We start from the raw sequence: 12,881 nt of genomic DNA on the forward strand, positions 1-12,881 counted from the left end.
AATGTTACATCACATGAAAACCTTATGTGTCTAATATGTTTTCAAAATGTTGTGTTTGTTGCTTATGGCAACAGTGTTCTACGCACGTGGGAAAACAAAATGACGGCGTCTAATGCAATATTCACAGCAACTGAGCGCAGAAGAGTGATAAAATTCTTGTTTCTGCAAGGAAACTCCGTGGAGGATATTCATAGATCAATGCCCTTCATATTCCACTGTTAAGAACTGGGCTGCCAAATTTAAAACAGGCCACTTCAGAACCAATGATGAGGAACGTCCTGGACGACCTAGAGTGGTTGTTGTTCTGGAGATCGTCGATGCTGTGCACAACCGCATGCTGGAGAATCGACGAATTTCAGCTAAAGGAGTAGCAGACATCATGGGGATTTCCATTGAACGTGTTTGAGTCATTATCCATGAACATTTGGAAATGAGGAAGCTATCTGCAAAGTGGGTCCCCAAATGTTTGACAACAGATTAGAGAAGCATGCGAGTGAAAACTTCCCGTTCCATTTGTCAGCGTTTATAGACTGATAAGAACTTCCTAGATCAGCTGGTCACTACGGATGAGACCTGGATTTATTTGTATGACCCTGAAAACAAGGAGCAGTCAAAAGATTGGAGGCACAGTGGTTTTCCTCATCCAAAGAAGTTCAGGGTGCAAAAATCAACCACTAAGGTGATGATGTCTGTGTTCTGGGATAAGGAGAGTGTGTTGCTAGTGGACTACCTTCAAAAGGGTTCTATCATCAATGTAAGGTATTACATTGAACTTTTGGACCAATTGAAGGCAGCTCTGAAGGCCAAAAGGCACAGCAAGCTGTCCAAGGGAATCTTTTTCCTACAAAACAACGCCTCCTCTCACACTGCACAAGTGCCCATAGCAGAATTCGCTGGTTGACTATCCACCTTATTCACCAGATCTAGCCCCTCCAACTATCATCTGTTTCCAAACCTGAAGAAACACCTCAAGGGTTCCAAATTTCACACCATATCTGATTCCATGGCTGCTACAGATGCCTGGTTTGTGGAACAACCGAAATCCTTCTTTTTGCTAGGCTTACAGACCTTGAAATAGAGATGTTTGAAGTGTGTTGACATCAGTGGAGAGTATGTGGAATAAATGTAAAGTTTCATCATTTTATCTCGTTTCTTTCTGGGTAAAGCCAAAGACTTATCAGCAGCCCCTCGAAATATAATTACTCCTACTACATATTAGGATAGGATCTTAGCGATTGAAATACCCCTGTAAACTCAAGAGCCACCAATTGAATGTAAATATGGAAAAACAAAGAAAAAGAAGCACTGCTGTTTAAAAATGCCCAAGGCCACCAAGTAGGGCCCTGTACAGACCGTACTCACCAAATGGGGTTGTTTACCCCGCACAATTCTGGTATTAAGCCTGAGACTAACCTGGAGAGGTGTTTCTATTTAATGCACTTATGGCTCATATTGATACAAATATGGAAAGAAAAAAAAGTAGAGTGGAGCGCTACTGATTATATGCCTAAATCCACAAAGTAGGGCCCACTGAATTGGGTTGTGCAGCCCCGCACAACTCCAGTGTTCAGCCTGGACACTCTTGCCCCCAAGTCCAGAGGAACGCGCCTGCTCACTGCACTCCAAGTGGTTGCATTGATTATTGGCCGGGTCTGTCACAGCTGATCCTCCATATAGACAGATGATGGAAGCCTCACCACTAGCTGCTGCACCTACTGCAGCCTTGTCAATAGACAAGGAAATAGAATGTGAGCAAGATAGTGGAAAAAAATTGGTATATTCGGGGGCTTAAAACAGAGAGGCTAGGATTGAAAAAATGTAAGATTTATTCCACACAACGCGTTTCTGAGGCTGCTGCCTCCTTCATCAGGTGCTCCGGATGAAGGAGGTCGTAGCCTCAGAAACGCGTTGTGTGGAATAAATCCTACATTTTATCAATCCTAGCCTCCCTGCTTTCAGCCCCCCGAATATACTGCATTTTTTTCACTATCTGTCTTACAACCTATTGAATGTAGAAATCCTAAAAGTCTGTATTGACCCTTGCCACATGATGTAGGATAACAAGTTAAACTAGACACTGCATTTGTAGACACATGTTTCGAGGTGCTTTCCCTTCATTAGTGCAAAGCAGGAGATCAGATTTGGCGTGTGAGAGATTTGTGAGAGATCTCTGACAGGTGACCTAGTAGGGACAGTTTCTCCTTGTGGTGCATGCTAAGGCAGAGTAAGGAGACTTATAGGCCGTGCAATGCTCCTCTAAAAGATATTGCATGTGTATATTCCAAGATGAGCATTGCATGGCCTATAAGTCTCCTTACACTGGTTTGGCACTCTCCAGAAGGAGAAATGTTCCCCATAGACCTCTTTTATTATGTAATAATATTAAATAATCATACTCATTATTGAGCTTTGATTGGCATACATTGAATCAGGCGTATTTAATCAGAGTATTGCTTTGTCATTTTAGCCACCCATATCACTCATACATACTTTTTCAGTTTTGCGTGTTATGTTTAAGTAATATACTTCCTCCATGTGTGAATATCCAGTCCAGTTGTAAAAGCGAATGTGTAATAGCGTGATAGACACAGGCTGTTACTTTGTACGTTTGCTTGGTGACCTACTAAGCAGACTGTTCCCAGACTACTGTACTGTATATTGTTTTTGCAAGCAGTACTATGAGATGTAGCAAGAATGTGTCAGTGCTATAGTGTTCAGGGCATTTAGTGAGTCAGGAAGAATATGTAATATTGTAAGATTAAACGCCTTGTGGTTAACATGCTTTTCAGACTAAACAATTATGCCCTAGGCTCTCTTTGCTTAGAGGGTGGGTGAGATCTCAGCTATAACATATAAAACAATTCCATCATTGAATAACTAAAGCAGACATCTAGTAATACTGATCATGGAAAAACTAGCCCATATGGTATTAAAGGCTTACACACGGGATGGGAAATAGCACATAAAGTGAATATAAACCATTGCTTTTATCAGTCTGGAATGGTTTGGATTGTCAGGGGTTTTCCATTGGAAGGGAAATAGATTCACACCGAAATCTTCCAACCCCTATGTCACCACAGAAGACATAATTAAAGATTAACAAAAGGAGCTCTCTATTAGGCCTCATATACACGGCAAAGTCAAGTGCACAGAGACCATATAATAGTGGTGCATTCTGTATGGCTCCCTGGTGGAATTCGCTTCTATGTGTTGCAGTACAAGCTTGGATAAGACAAAAGGAGAGAAAGGAGTATACCAACACACGGGATCACCACAACATTAACCAATGTATATTAAATTTTTATTAGGTTATTAAAGAACCAGAACACGAGACACATGTCTCCACACTGAAAAATTATTATAAGACACACAATGACACAAGTTAAAAACATTTAAAAAGCCATAGGCATAACAAACATGTCCGCCAGGAACCAAAAATACAATCATGTACAATTTCTTTATATATAATTATAGTAGGGGCACTCCAATCATTAGTATACAAGGCCCGTATCCGGTATAGAGAAATAGTAGATGTGAACAAGTGCACTAAAGTCCACAACAATATATAATTAGCAGCATATGGTAAATTTTAACATGGAAACACTTGTGCAGATAAACACATCTCCAGTTATAGATGAGCAGTATAGGCTTTTATAGAAAATTACTAGAGTCTATATGGGCACAAGAACATCCCAGTGCTGTATGAGTGGTAACATATAGCGAATCATAAGATAGAGACACTTAGATTGTACTGATATACAAAACCTATGCTATATACATAAAATGATATAGATCCATAGCACAAAGTACATCCAGGTCCCCATCGATACACAATAGTGCTACAACCACAATACCTTCTCACAGGTGTATCCTGAAAAGAACGCCTATTAAGTGCAAGATGACATAAATTCAGAAAGCAATTCTATCTGCTCAGTAAAAATGCTCATATTATGCTGCCACATATAGCCAGGGTCCTGGATGCTTCAAGCTACCACTGATATATACGGTGCAATTGAGAACAGCAACCAGGCTACAGGCAATACAGACCCGGACCTATATCCATCATCCCATATAGTACATAGCAAGCATGCTGGTGGGGTGGATGAGAGGAGCGACCCAAGGGGTTCCTGGCATGGACACCCCACGCGTATCGCCACGTATCCAGTGGCTTCCTCAGGGGAAAAGAAGGCGATGTGACATGGCCATGTGTGTCCTTTTTAAGGAAGTGTAATCAGTGCTTACCCGCAGCTGCACGATTTTTCGTATTGGAGGTGAACCTCCGATGGCGGCCGCCATCTTGTTTGATCACATGATGTGGAGAGCGTCCTCCCCCATCTTCTACTGCGCATGCGCGAGTCAAATATCGCTTAGATAGACACAAAATGTGTTCAAGGAGCAGCGCTTCTCCTTGCTATCTATTAGCGAAATTTATAGCTGACAGATGGTTATTATACTTCCAAGCGCATCGCAATATGCTAATACCTTTAGTAACACAGTCCATACTATGCGCATGCGCTGTTTAGATAGAGGGGAAAACAAAGATGGAGTATTAACCCCTTTGCTGCTGGAACACTTTAAATGTCAGCAGATTCGCTGTTTACTTTGAAGAAAATTTCTCAGAAGAGCACGGGCTAAAATAAGCAGAATGGCATATCCATTAGGAGAATTCTATCATGTATTACATCGATACTACATGCAACATGTCCATAAGCACCAGTGAGTCCTCCACTGGTTAATACAAGATGCCGACATCCATGACCCATAGAGTAAAGCTAGATAATTCCAGCTAACAGAGTTATATGATTCTTGACAAAAACCAGATCACCAGAAGATGGATAATATCAACCATAGGTCAAGGGAAAAAACGGTAAAACCGGTAAAAATCACACAATATAAAGCTAGATAATACCAGCCAGTAGAGTTATGTGGTTCCTACATAGAACAGAAAATTAGATATCAAAAAATGGATCTAACGGACCCAACTTGGGGAAAATCATTAGATGTTAAATGATAACGTATACACCAAGCATAATTATTTATGTAGTTCTTCCATAGAGAAAAACACCGGGTGTCAAGTAAATGTAATAGACCCAGCATAGAGAGAATTATTAGATGTTAGAGCATGACATATACACCACCCGTGCCCTGGTTCACACATGTCACACACAATACATCGTGGATACGTATAGATTCCCAACGACTACAACGTATTACCAAGGATATAAGTTCCCATCGACTAGAGTGTGTTATCAAGGCATAGAGTTATGTTAGTTAGTATACGGTCAAAATATTGTAGTACCAGATGTCTAAAAAAGACCAATAAGTATCCATCAGTGATGGCTCATACTTATAGCCATAATGGCATCCCCAAGGATACCATCAGATGTATATGTTTGAGATGTAAAGAACAAAGATTGGAGTGGCACGCGGATTAGAACAGCATGCAAGAGTGACATGTATATAAGATATAAGATATCACCCAGAGGCACACGGGAGGTTAGTGAGATCTCATATAATTAACCCGGGTAATACCAGCAGATGGAATTGCCATAAACTAGATCAATATATACGGTCAGTATAACCAGGTGGAATCCAATGAAACCAGAACAAAAAGCACAGGGGGAGCCCACTCTTTGCCACATACATGTGTGACACGAGAAATCTTATAAAATACCACATTAGTATTGTGAATAGCAAAAAACAATACTAGGGGTGCTCCCCACAGCTGAAGTAGCTTAATAACATCCCGGATGTCCTTGTAGTATAGCGTCTACTCCCACATTTCCCATATGCTCATCCGTCCATAATATGTATATTCAGGGTAAAGTCTCTAATATCCAACGACGATAAGTCTTGTCAGATAAAGAAGGGTCTTTTATGGTTCTTCATAATTCCCTATTCCATGTTCTCTTCTTATCCTCTTCCTAGTTTCCCCATACATGATCTTCTAGATGGGGAAAAGGCAAATGGGCTTTAGTAAAAAATGGTGGAATTCATCAAATAGCATTATAGAACCCTGTATAGAGCAACTCCTCATTAAGACCATGTGGGGCTAAACTCTTAAGGGTATAAATCCACCTTGATTCTTTTTTAAGCAATTCTTTAGTAGCATTCCCACCTCTAATGTTCTGTTTGATTGAGTCCACAATGAGCACTTTGACTGTAGTATACCGCCCTTTATGGTGCATAAGAAAATGGGAGGCTACTGAGGTCAGTACCTTACCCTTTTTCAGGTCGGTTTCCGCTGTATTTATGTTGGAGAAGTGTTGTTGTATCCTCTTCCTCACTTCCTGTGTAGTTTCACCGACGTAGATTTTCGGGCAATCGCAGACAAGGATATAGATGGCATTCCTCGTACGACAGTTGTAATAGGATCCGCAGGTGATTCGTCTAGGAAAGATCGGTAAAGAGATGGAGTCACTTGCCAACATGTATGGACACACTGTACATGCCCCACAGGGAAATGTGCCCTTTAGTCTTATGCCCGTTCCCAAACTTTGTGTTGGTCTTGAGAAATGGCTCTTGGAGAGGATACCTCTCAGATTCTGGGCACGTCTTGCTACTAAATTAGGCTTATCTCCAATAAAAGGGGTCAGTTTTTTATCACTCAAAAGTATGTCCCAATTATCTTGTAAAAGTCCATATAGATCTTGCCATTGATTATGGAAGGGGGTGATAATACTCACTGTGGTTCGCTTATTTCGTAGTCTTGGTTGTAATAGAGTATGTCTTGTCATAGTTCTACAGGCCTGTAGAGCTCCGGAGACCACTTGTTTTGGATATCCCCTTGCGCGAAATCTGTTGGTTAGATCAGAAGCGTGTATTTCGAAATCAGATTTGTCACTGCAATTTCTTTTTACCCTCATAAATTGGCCTTTGGGTATCCCGTTCTTGACATGAGTGGGGTGGAAACTATCATAGTGTAAAAGGCTGTTAGTAGCCGTTGGTTTACGATATAATGTGGTAGTGATGTTCTCTCCTACTCCCTTAGAGACTCGCAAGTCCAAAAATTCCACCGTCTCCCTGGCTATGCTGGAGGTTAGCCGAATATTAAGGGTGTTATCATTCAGGGTGGCAATGAAATTTTCACAGTCCCCCCGAGATCCAGACCAAAAGAACAGGATATCGTCTATATATCTGAACCACCGTATCACATGGGATTTATAGTGCTCCAGGATGTACACCTGTGTCTCCTCCCACCACCCTAAAAAGATATTAGCATAGGGTGGCGCACAGCACGCCCCCATAGCGGTCCCAGATGTCTGCCGGTAATATTTTCTATCGAAGACAAAATAATTTTTATCCAATACCAGATGGAGAAGGTCTAGGACAAAGGAATCGTGTCTTCTATTGCCGGTGGTTCTACGGTCCAAATAATATGACACTGCTCGTGATCCTGCCTCATGGTCAATTGAAGTATACAAGGCTTCCACATCAAGTGTTACCAACAAAGTACTAGATGGGACTTTAAGTTTGGTGAGCTGTTCAATTAGATGGGTAGAGTCTCTAACGTAAGATGGTGAGGATTGCGCCAAAGGCTGGAGATAAAAATCCAAATATATGCAGGGCCTCTCGAACATGCCACCAATTCCTGACACTATTGGTCTGCCCGGAGGTTCCGGGCGACCCTTGTGAATTTTAGGTAACATATAGAAGGTGGGTATAACTGGGAACTTGGTTGTTAAAAAGTTCCTTTCCTTCAAGGAGATTATGTCATGTTCGTGAGCCGTAGAAAGCAATCCATCCAGTTTCTTTTTGAAAACACAGGTAGGGTCGGAAGGTAATACCGTATAACACTCAGTATTAGAGAGTTGTCTCATAGCCTCTCTTAGATACATCTCAACTGGCCACAAGACCACGTTTCCCCCTTTGTCTGCCTCTTTGATGATAAATTCCTGATTGTTACTCAATTTGGACAGAATCCGCCTCTCTTCCGCTGTAAGATTATTACCCCTGTTGTTATCGGGTTTAAGCTTCTCAATATCCTTACAAATTTTATTGAAAAAGATCCCTACAGCGGGACAGAGGCTAAGGGAGGGTGTGGCCTGTGATAGGAGGCGCCTTGTAAATGGTATTTTTTGGCCAGAGTCTCTCTCACCTTCTTCCAGTAGATCCAAGAGGTCACTAAACACCTGGCGATCTTCCGGTGGGAGTGTATCCATCAGGTCAGGGCGGCTGTAGAGGTACTTGAAAGTGAGCTGTCTGCAAAAGAGATATACATCTTTAATTATAGTGAACTTGTCCATTTTGTTCATGGGTGAAAACGAAAGCCCCTTAGCCAATAGCCTGCTTTCCACATCGGACAATTGATATTGAGACAAGTTCACTATTTGTAAGTCACCTTCATTACCTTCTACCAGTTTCGTCTCCGGCTCCTCGTTTCCCTCTGAGGGGGCGATTGCCAGGGATGGATTCTCCTGTTTCTCCTTTTGGTATTTGATTTTCCGGCGACCCCTCCTAGTGCGTTTTCCTGATCGCTGGTATCGGTGGATAAAAAATCGCTCGAGGAGGGCTCCGAAGCTGCAGGAATGACATCTATTTCTCTACCAACCGGTCTACGCTTATTGCCTCTGTGAGACCACCTATAGGCTCTATTTTCGGCATAGTCATTCTTATCCCTCTGGAATTTATTTTTCTTACCCTTAATAAAATCCCTTTCAAAATTGTCAAGGATTCCTTTGAGTTTATTTTGAAAAGGAGTTACGACTGTTTGTGGGTCCTGCTGGCGTAGAATGTGCTCTTTGTTGTTAATTTCTTCCTTCAATTGTGTGAGTAACACACGATCGTGGTCTATTAGCATGTCTAAGATAATAAATGAGCACGTCTGCAAGCCCTGCTCCCAAGTAATTCTAAACTGGGGGTCCGTCTCCCAAGCTGGGAATATTTGTACCCTCAGACCTCTAGGTGTAATCTTAAGTTTTTTATATTCTTCTAGGGTCCTAATATTCCACCATATTTTTACCACTCTTTTATGCAGATTAATTAAGTCCTGCATGAGTTGTTGATTCTCGTCCTGGGGGCCTGTTGGCCTCCCCAGAACGCCAGAGCTTTCAGACGTGCCAAATACATCAGAGGATTGGTTAGACCAAGCCACCTCCCTTGCTGCTAGATCCATGTGAAAAAAGGTTCTGGTTTTAGGTTGTGCCAAAATACCTGGGACAACACAAATTTTATTGGGAATATCTAAGAAGTCTATATATATACATAGAATTCGAACAACCCAAAATTTAGAGTGTGCCTCCTTCCGAATGGTTGTGCAGAACAACCGATAAGGATATGACAAAAGGAGAGAGGAAGGGCACTACCCAGTGGGATCACCTGGTATACAAAATTTATGTAAGACAAAAGGAGAGAAAGGAGTATACCAACACACGGGATCACCACAACATTAACCAATGTATATTAAATTTTTATTAGGTTATTAAAGAACCAGAACACGAGACACATGTCTCCACACTGAAAAATTATTATAAGACACACAATGACACAAGTTAAAAACATTTAAAAAGCCATAGGCATAACAAACATGTCCGCCAGGAACCAAAAATACAATCATGTACAATTTCTTTATATATAATTATAGTAGGGGCACTCCAATCATTAGTATACAAGGCCCGTATCCGGTATAGAGAAATAGTAGATGTGAACAAGTGCACTAAAGTCCACAACAATATATAATTAGCAGCATATGGTAAATTTTAACATGGAAACACTTGTGCAGATAAACACATCTCCAGTTATAGATGAGCAGTATAGGCTTTTATAGAAAATTACTAGAGTCTATATGGGCACAAGAACATCCCAGTGCTGTATGAGTGGTAACATATAGCGAATCATAAGATAGAGACACTTAGATTGTACTGATATACAAAACCTATGCTATATACATAAAATGATATAGATCCATAGCACAAAGTACATCCAGGTCCCCATCGATACACAATAGTGCTACAACCACAATACCTTCTCACAGGTGTATCCTGAAAAGAACGCCTATTAAGTGCAAGATGACATAAATTCAGAAAGCAATTCTATCTGCTCAGTAAAAATGCTCATATTATGCTGCCACATATAGCCAGGGTCCTGGATGCTTCAAGCTACCACTGATATATACGGTGCAATTGAGAACAGCAACCAGGCTACAGGCAATACAGACCCGGACCTATATCCATCATCCCATATAGTACATAGCAAGCATGCTGGTGGGGTGGATGAGAGGAGCGACCCAAGGGGTTCCTGGCATGGACACCCCACGCGTATCGCCACGTATCCAGTGGCTTCCTCAGGGGAAAAGAAGGCGATGTGACATGGCCATGTGTGTCCTTTTTAAGGAAGTGTAATCAGTGCTTACCCGCAGCTGCACGATTTTTCGTATTGGAGGTGAACCTCCGATGGCGGCCGCCATCTTGTTTGATCACATGATGTGGAGAGCGTCCTCCCCCATCTTCTACTGCGCATGCGCGAGTCAAATATCGCTTAGATAGACACAAAATGTGTTCAAGGAGCAGCGCTTCTCCTTGCTATCTATTAGCGAAATTTATAGCTGACAGATGGTTATTATACTTCCAAGCGCATCGCAATATGCTAATACCTTTAGTAACACAGTCCATACTATGCGCATGCGCTGTTTAGATAGAGGGGAAAACAAAGATGGAGTATTAACCCCTTTGCTGCTGGAACACTTTAAATGTCAGCAGATTCGCTGTTTACTTTGAAGAAAATTTCTCAGAAGAGCACGGGCTAAAATAAGCAGAATGGCATATCCATTAGGAGAATTCTATCATGTATTACATCGATACTACATGCAACATGTCCATAAGCACCAGTGAGTCCTCCACTGGTTAATACAAGATGCCGACATCCATGACCCATAGAGTAAAGCTAGATAATTCCAGCTAACAGAGTTATATGATTCTTGACAAAAACCAGATCACCAGAAGATGGATAATATCAACCATAGGTCAAGGGAAAAAACGGTAAAACCGGTAAAAATCACACAATATAAAGCTAGATAATACCAGCCAGTAGAGTTATGTGGTTCCTACATAGAACAGAAAATTAGATATCAAAAAATGGATCTAACGGACCCAACTTGGGGAAAATCATTAGATGTTAAATGATAACGTATACACCAAGCATAATTATTTATGTAGTTCTTCCATAGAGAAAAACACCGGGTGTCAAGTAAATGTAATAGACCCAGCATAGAGAGAATTATTAGATGTTAGAGCATGACATATACACCACCCGTGCCCTGGTTCACACATGTCACACACAATACATCGTGGATACGTATAGATTCCCAACGACTACAACGTATTACCAAGGATATAAGTTCCCATCGACTAGAGTGTGTTATCAAGGCATAGAGTTATGTTAGTTAGTATACGGTCAAAATATTGTAGTACCAGATGTCTAAAAAAGACCAATAAGTATCCATCAGTGATGGCTCATACTTATAGCCATAATGGCATCCCCAAGGATACCATCAGATGTATATGTTTGAGATGTAAAGAACAAAGATTGGAGTGGCACGCGGATTAGAACAGCATGCAAGAGTGACATGTATATAAGATATAAGATATCACCCAGAGGCACACGGGAGGTTAGTGAGATCTCATATAATTAACCCGGGTAATACTAGCAGATGGAATTGCCATAAACTAGATCAATATATACGGTCAGTATAACCAGGTGGAATCCAATGAAACCAGAACAAAAAGCACAGGGGGAGCCCACTCTTTGCCACATACATGTGTGACACGAGAAATCTTATAAAATACCACATTAGTATTGTGAATAGCAAAAAACAATACTAGGGGTGCTCCCCACAGCTGAAGTAGCTTAATAACATCCCGGATGTCCTTGTAGTATAGCGTCTACTCCCACATTTCCCATATGCTCATCCGTCCATAATATGTATATTCAGGGTAAAGTCTCTAATATCCAACGACGATAAGTCTTGTCAGATAAAGAAGGGTCTTTTATGGTTCTTCATAATTCCCTATTCCATGTTCTCTTCTTATCCTCTTCCTAGTTTCCCCATACATGATCTTCTAGATGGGGAAAAGGCAAATGGGCTTTAGTAAAAAATGGTGGAATTCATCAAATAGCATTATAGAACCCTGTATAGAGCAACTCCTCATTAAGACCATGTGGGGCTAAACTCTTAAGGGTATAAATCCACCTTGATTCTTTTTTAAGCAATTCTTTAGTAGCATTCCCACCTCTAATGTTCTGTTTGATTGAGTCCACAATGAGCACTTTGACTGTAGTATACCGCCCTTTATGGTGCATAAGAAAATGGGAGGCTACTGAGGTCAGTACCTTACCCTTTTTCAGGTCGGTTTCCGCTGTATTTATGTTGGAGAAGTGTTGTTGTATCCTCTTCCTCACTTCCTGTGTAGTTTCACCGACGTAGATTTTCGGGCAATCGCAGACAAGGATATAGATGGCATTCCTCGTACGACAGTTGTAATAGGATCCGCAGGTGATTCGTCTAGGAAAGATCGGTAAAGAGATGGAGTCACTTGCCAACATGTATGGACACACTGTACATGCCCCACAGGGAAATGTGCCCTTTAGTCTTATGCCCGTTCCCAAACTTTGTGTTGGTCTTGAGAAATGGCTCTTGGAGAGGATACCTCTCAGATTCTGGGCACGTCTTGCTACTAAATTAGGCTTATCTCCAATAAAAGGGGTCAGTTTTTTATCACTCAAAAGTATGTCCCAATTATCTTGTAAAAGTCCATATAGATCTTGCCATTGATTATGGAAGGGGGTGATAATACTCACTGTGGTTCGCTTATTTCGTAGTCTTGGTTGTAATAGAGTATGTCTTGTCATAGTTCTACAGGCCTGTAGAGCTCCGGAGACCACTT

At 41.3% G+C, this 12,881-nt stretch overlaps 2 long non-coding RNA genes across 2 annotated transcripts; both read right to left on the bottom strand.

The window, feature by feature from the left end:
* Positions 1-5,892: 5,892 nt before the first annotated feature.
* On the bottom strand, positions 5,893-6,772 carry LOC142246094 (uncharacterized). Its single transcript, XR_012724867.1, has 3 exons — positions 6,687-6,772; positions 6,224-6,390; positions 5,893-5,947 (listed from the first exon to the last, which is right to left on the bottom strand). It is a non-coding gene; the product is annotated as an uncharacterized LOC142246094 (long non-coding RNA).
* Positions 6,773-12,001: 5,229 nt separating this feature from the next.
* Positions 12,002-12,881, bottom strand: LOC142246096 (uncharacterized). Its single transcript, XR_012724868.1, has 3 exons — positions 12,796-12,881; positions 12,333-12,499; positions 12,002-12,056 (listed from the first exon to the last, which is right to left on the bottom strand). It is a non-coding gene; the product is annotated as an uncharacterized LOC142246096 (long non-coding RNA).

This window comes from Anomaloglossus baeobatrachus, chromosome 7 (assembly GCF_048569485.1).
Source record: "Anomaloglossus baeobatrachus isolate aAnoBae1 chromosome 7, aAnoBae1.hap1, whole genome shotgun sequence".
Taxonomy (NCBI): domain Eukaryota; kingdom Metazoa; phylum Chordata; class Amphibia; order Anura; family Aromobatidae; genus Anomaloglossus; species Anomaloglossus baeobatrachus.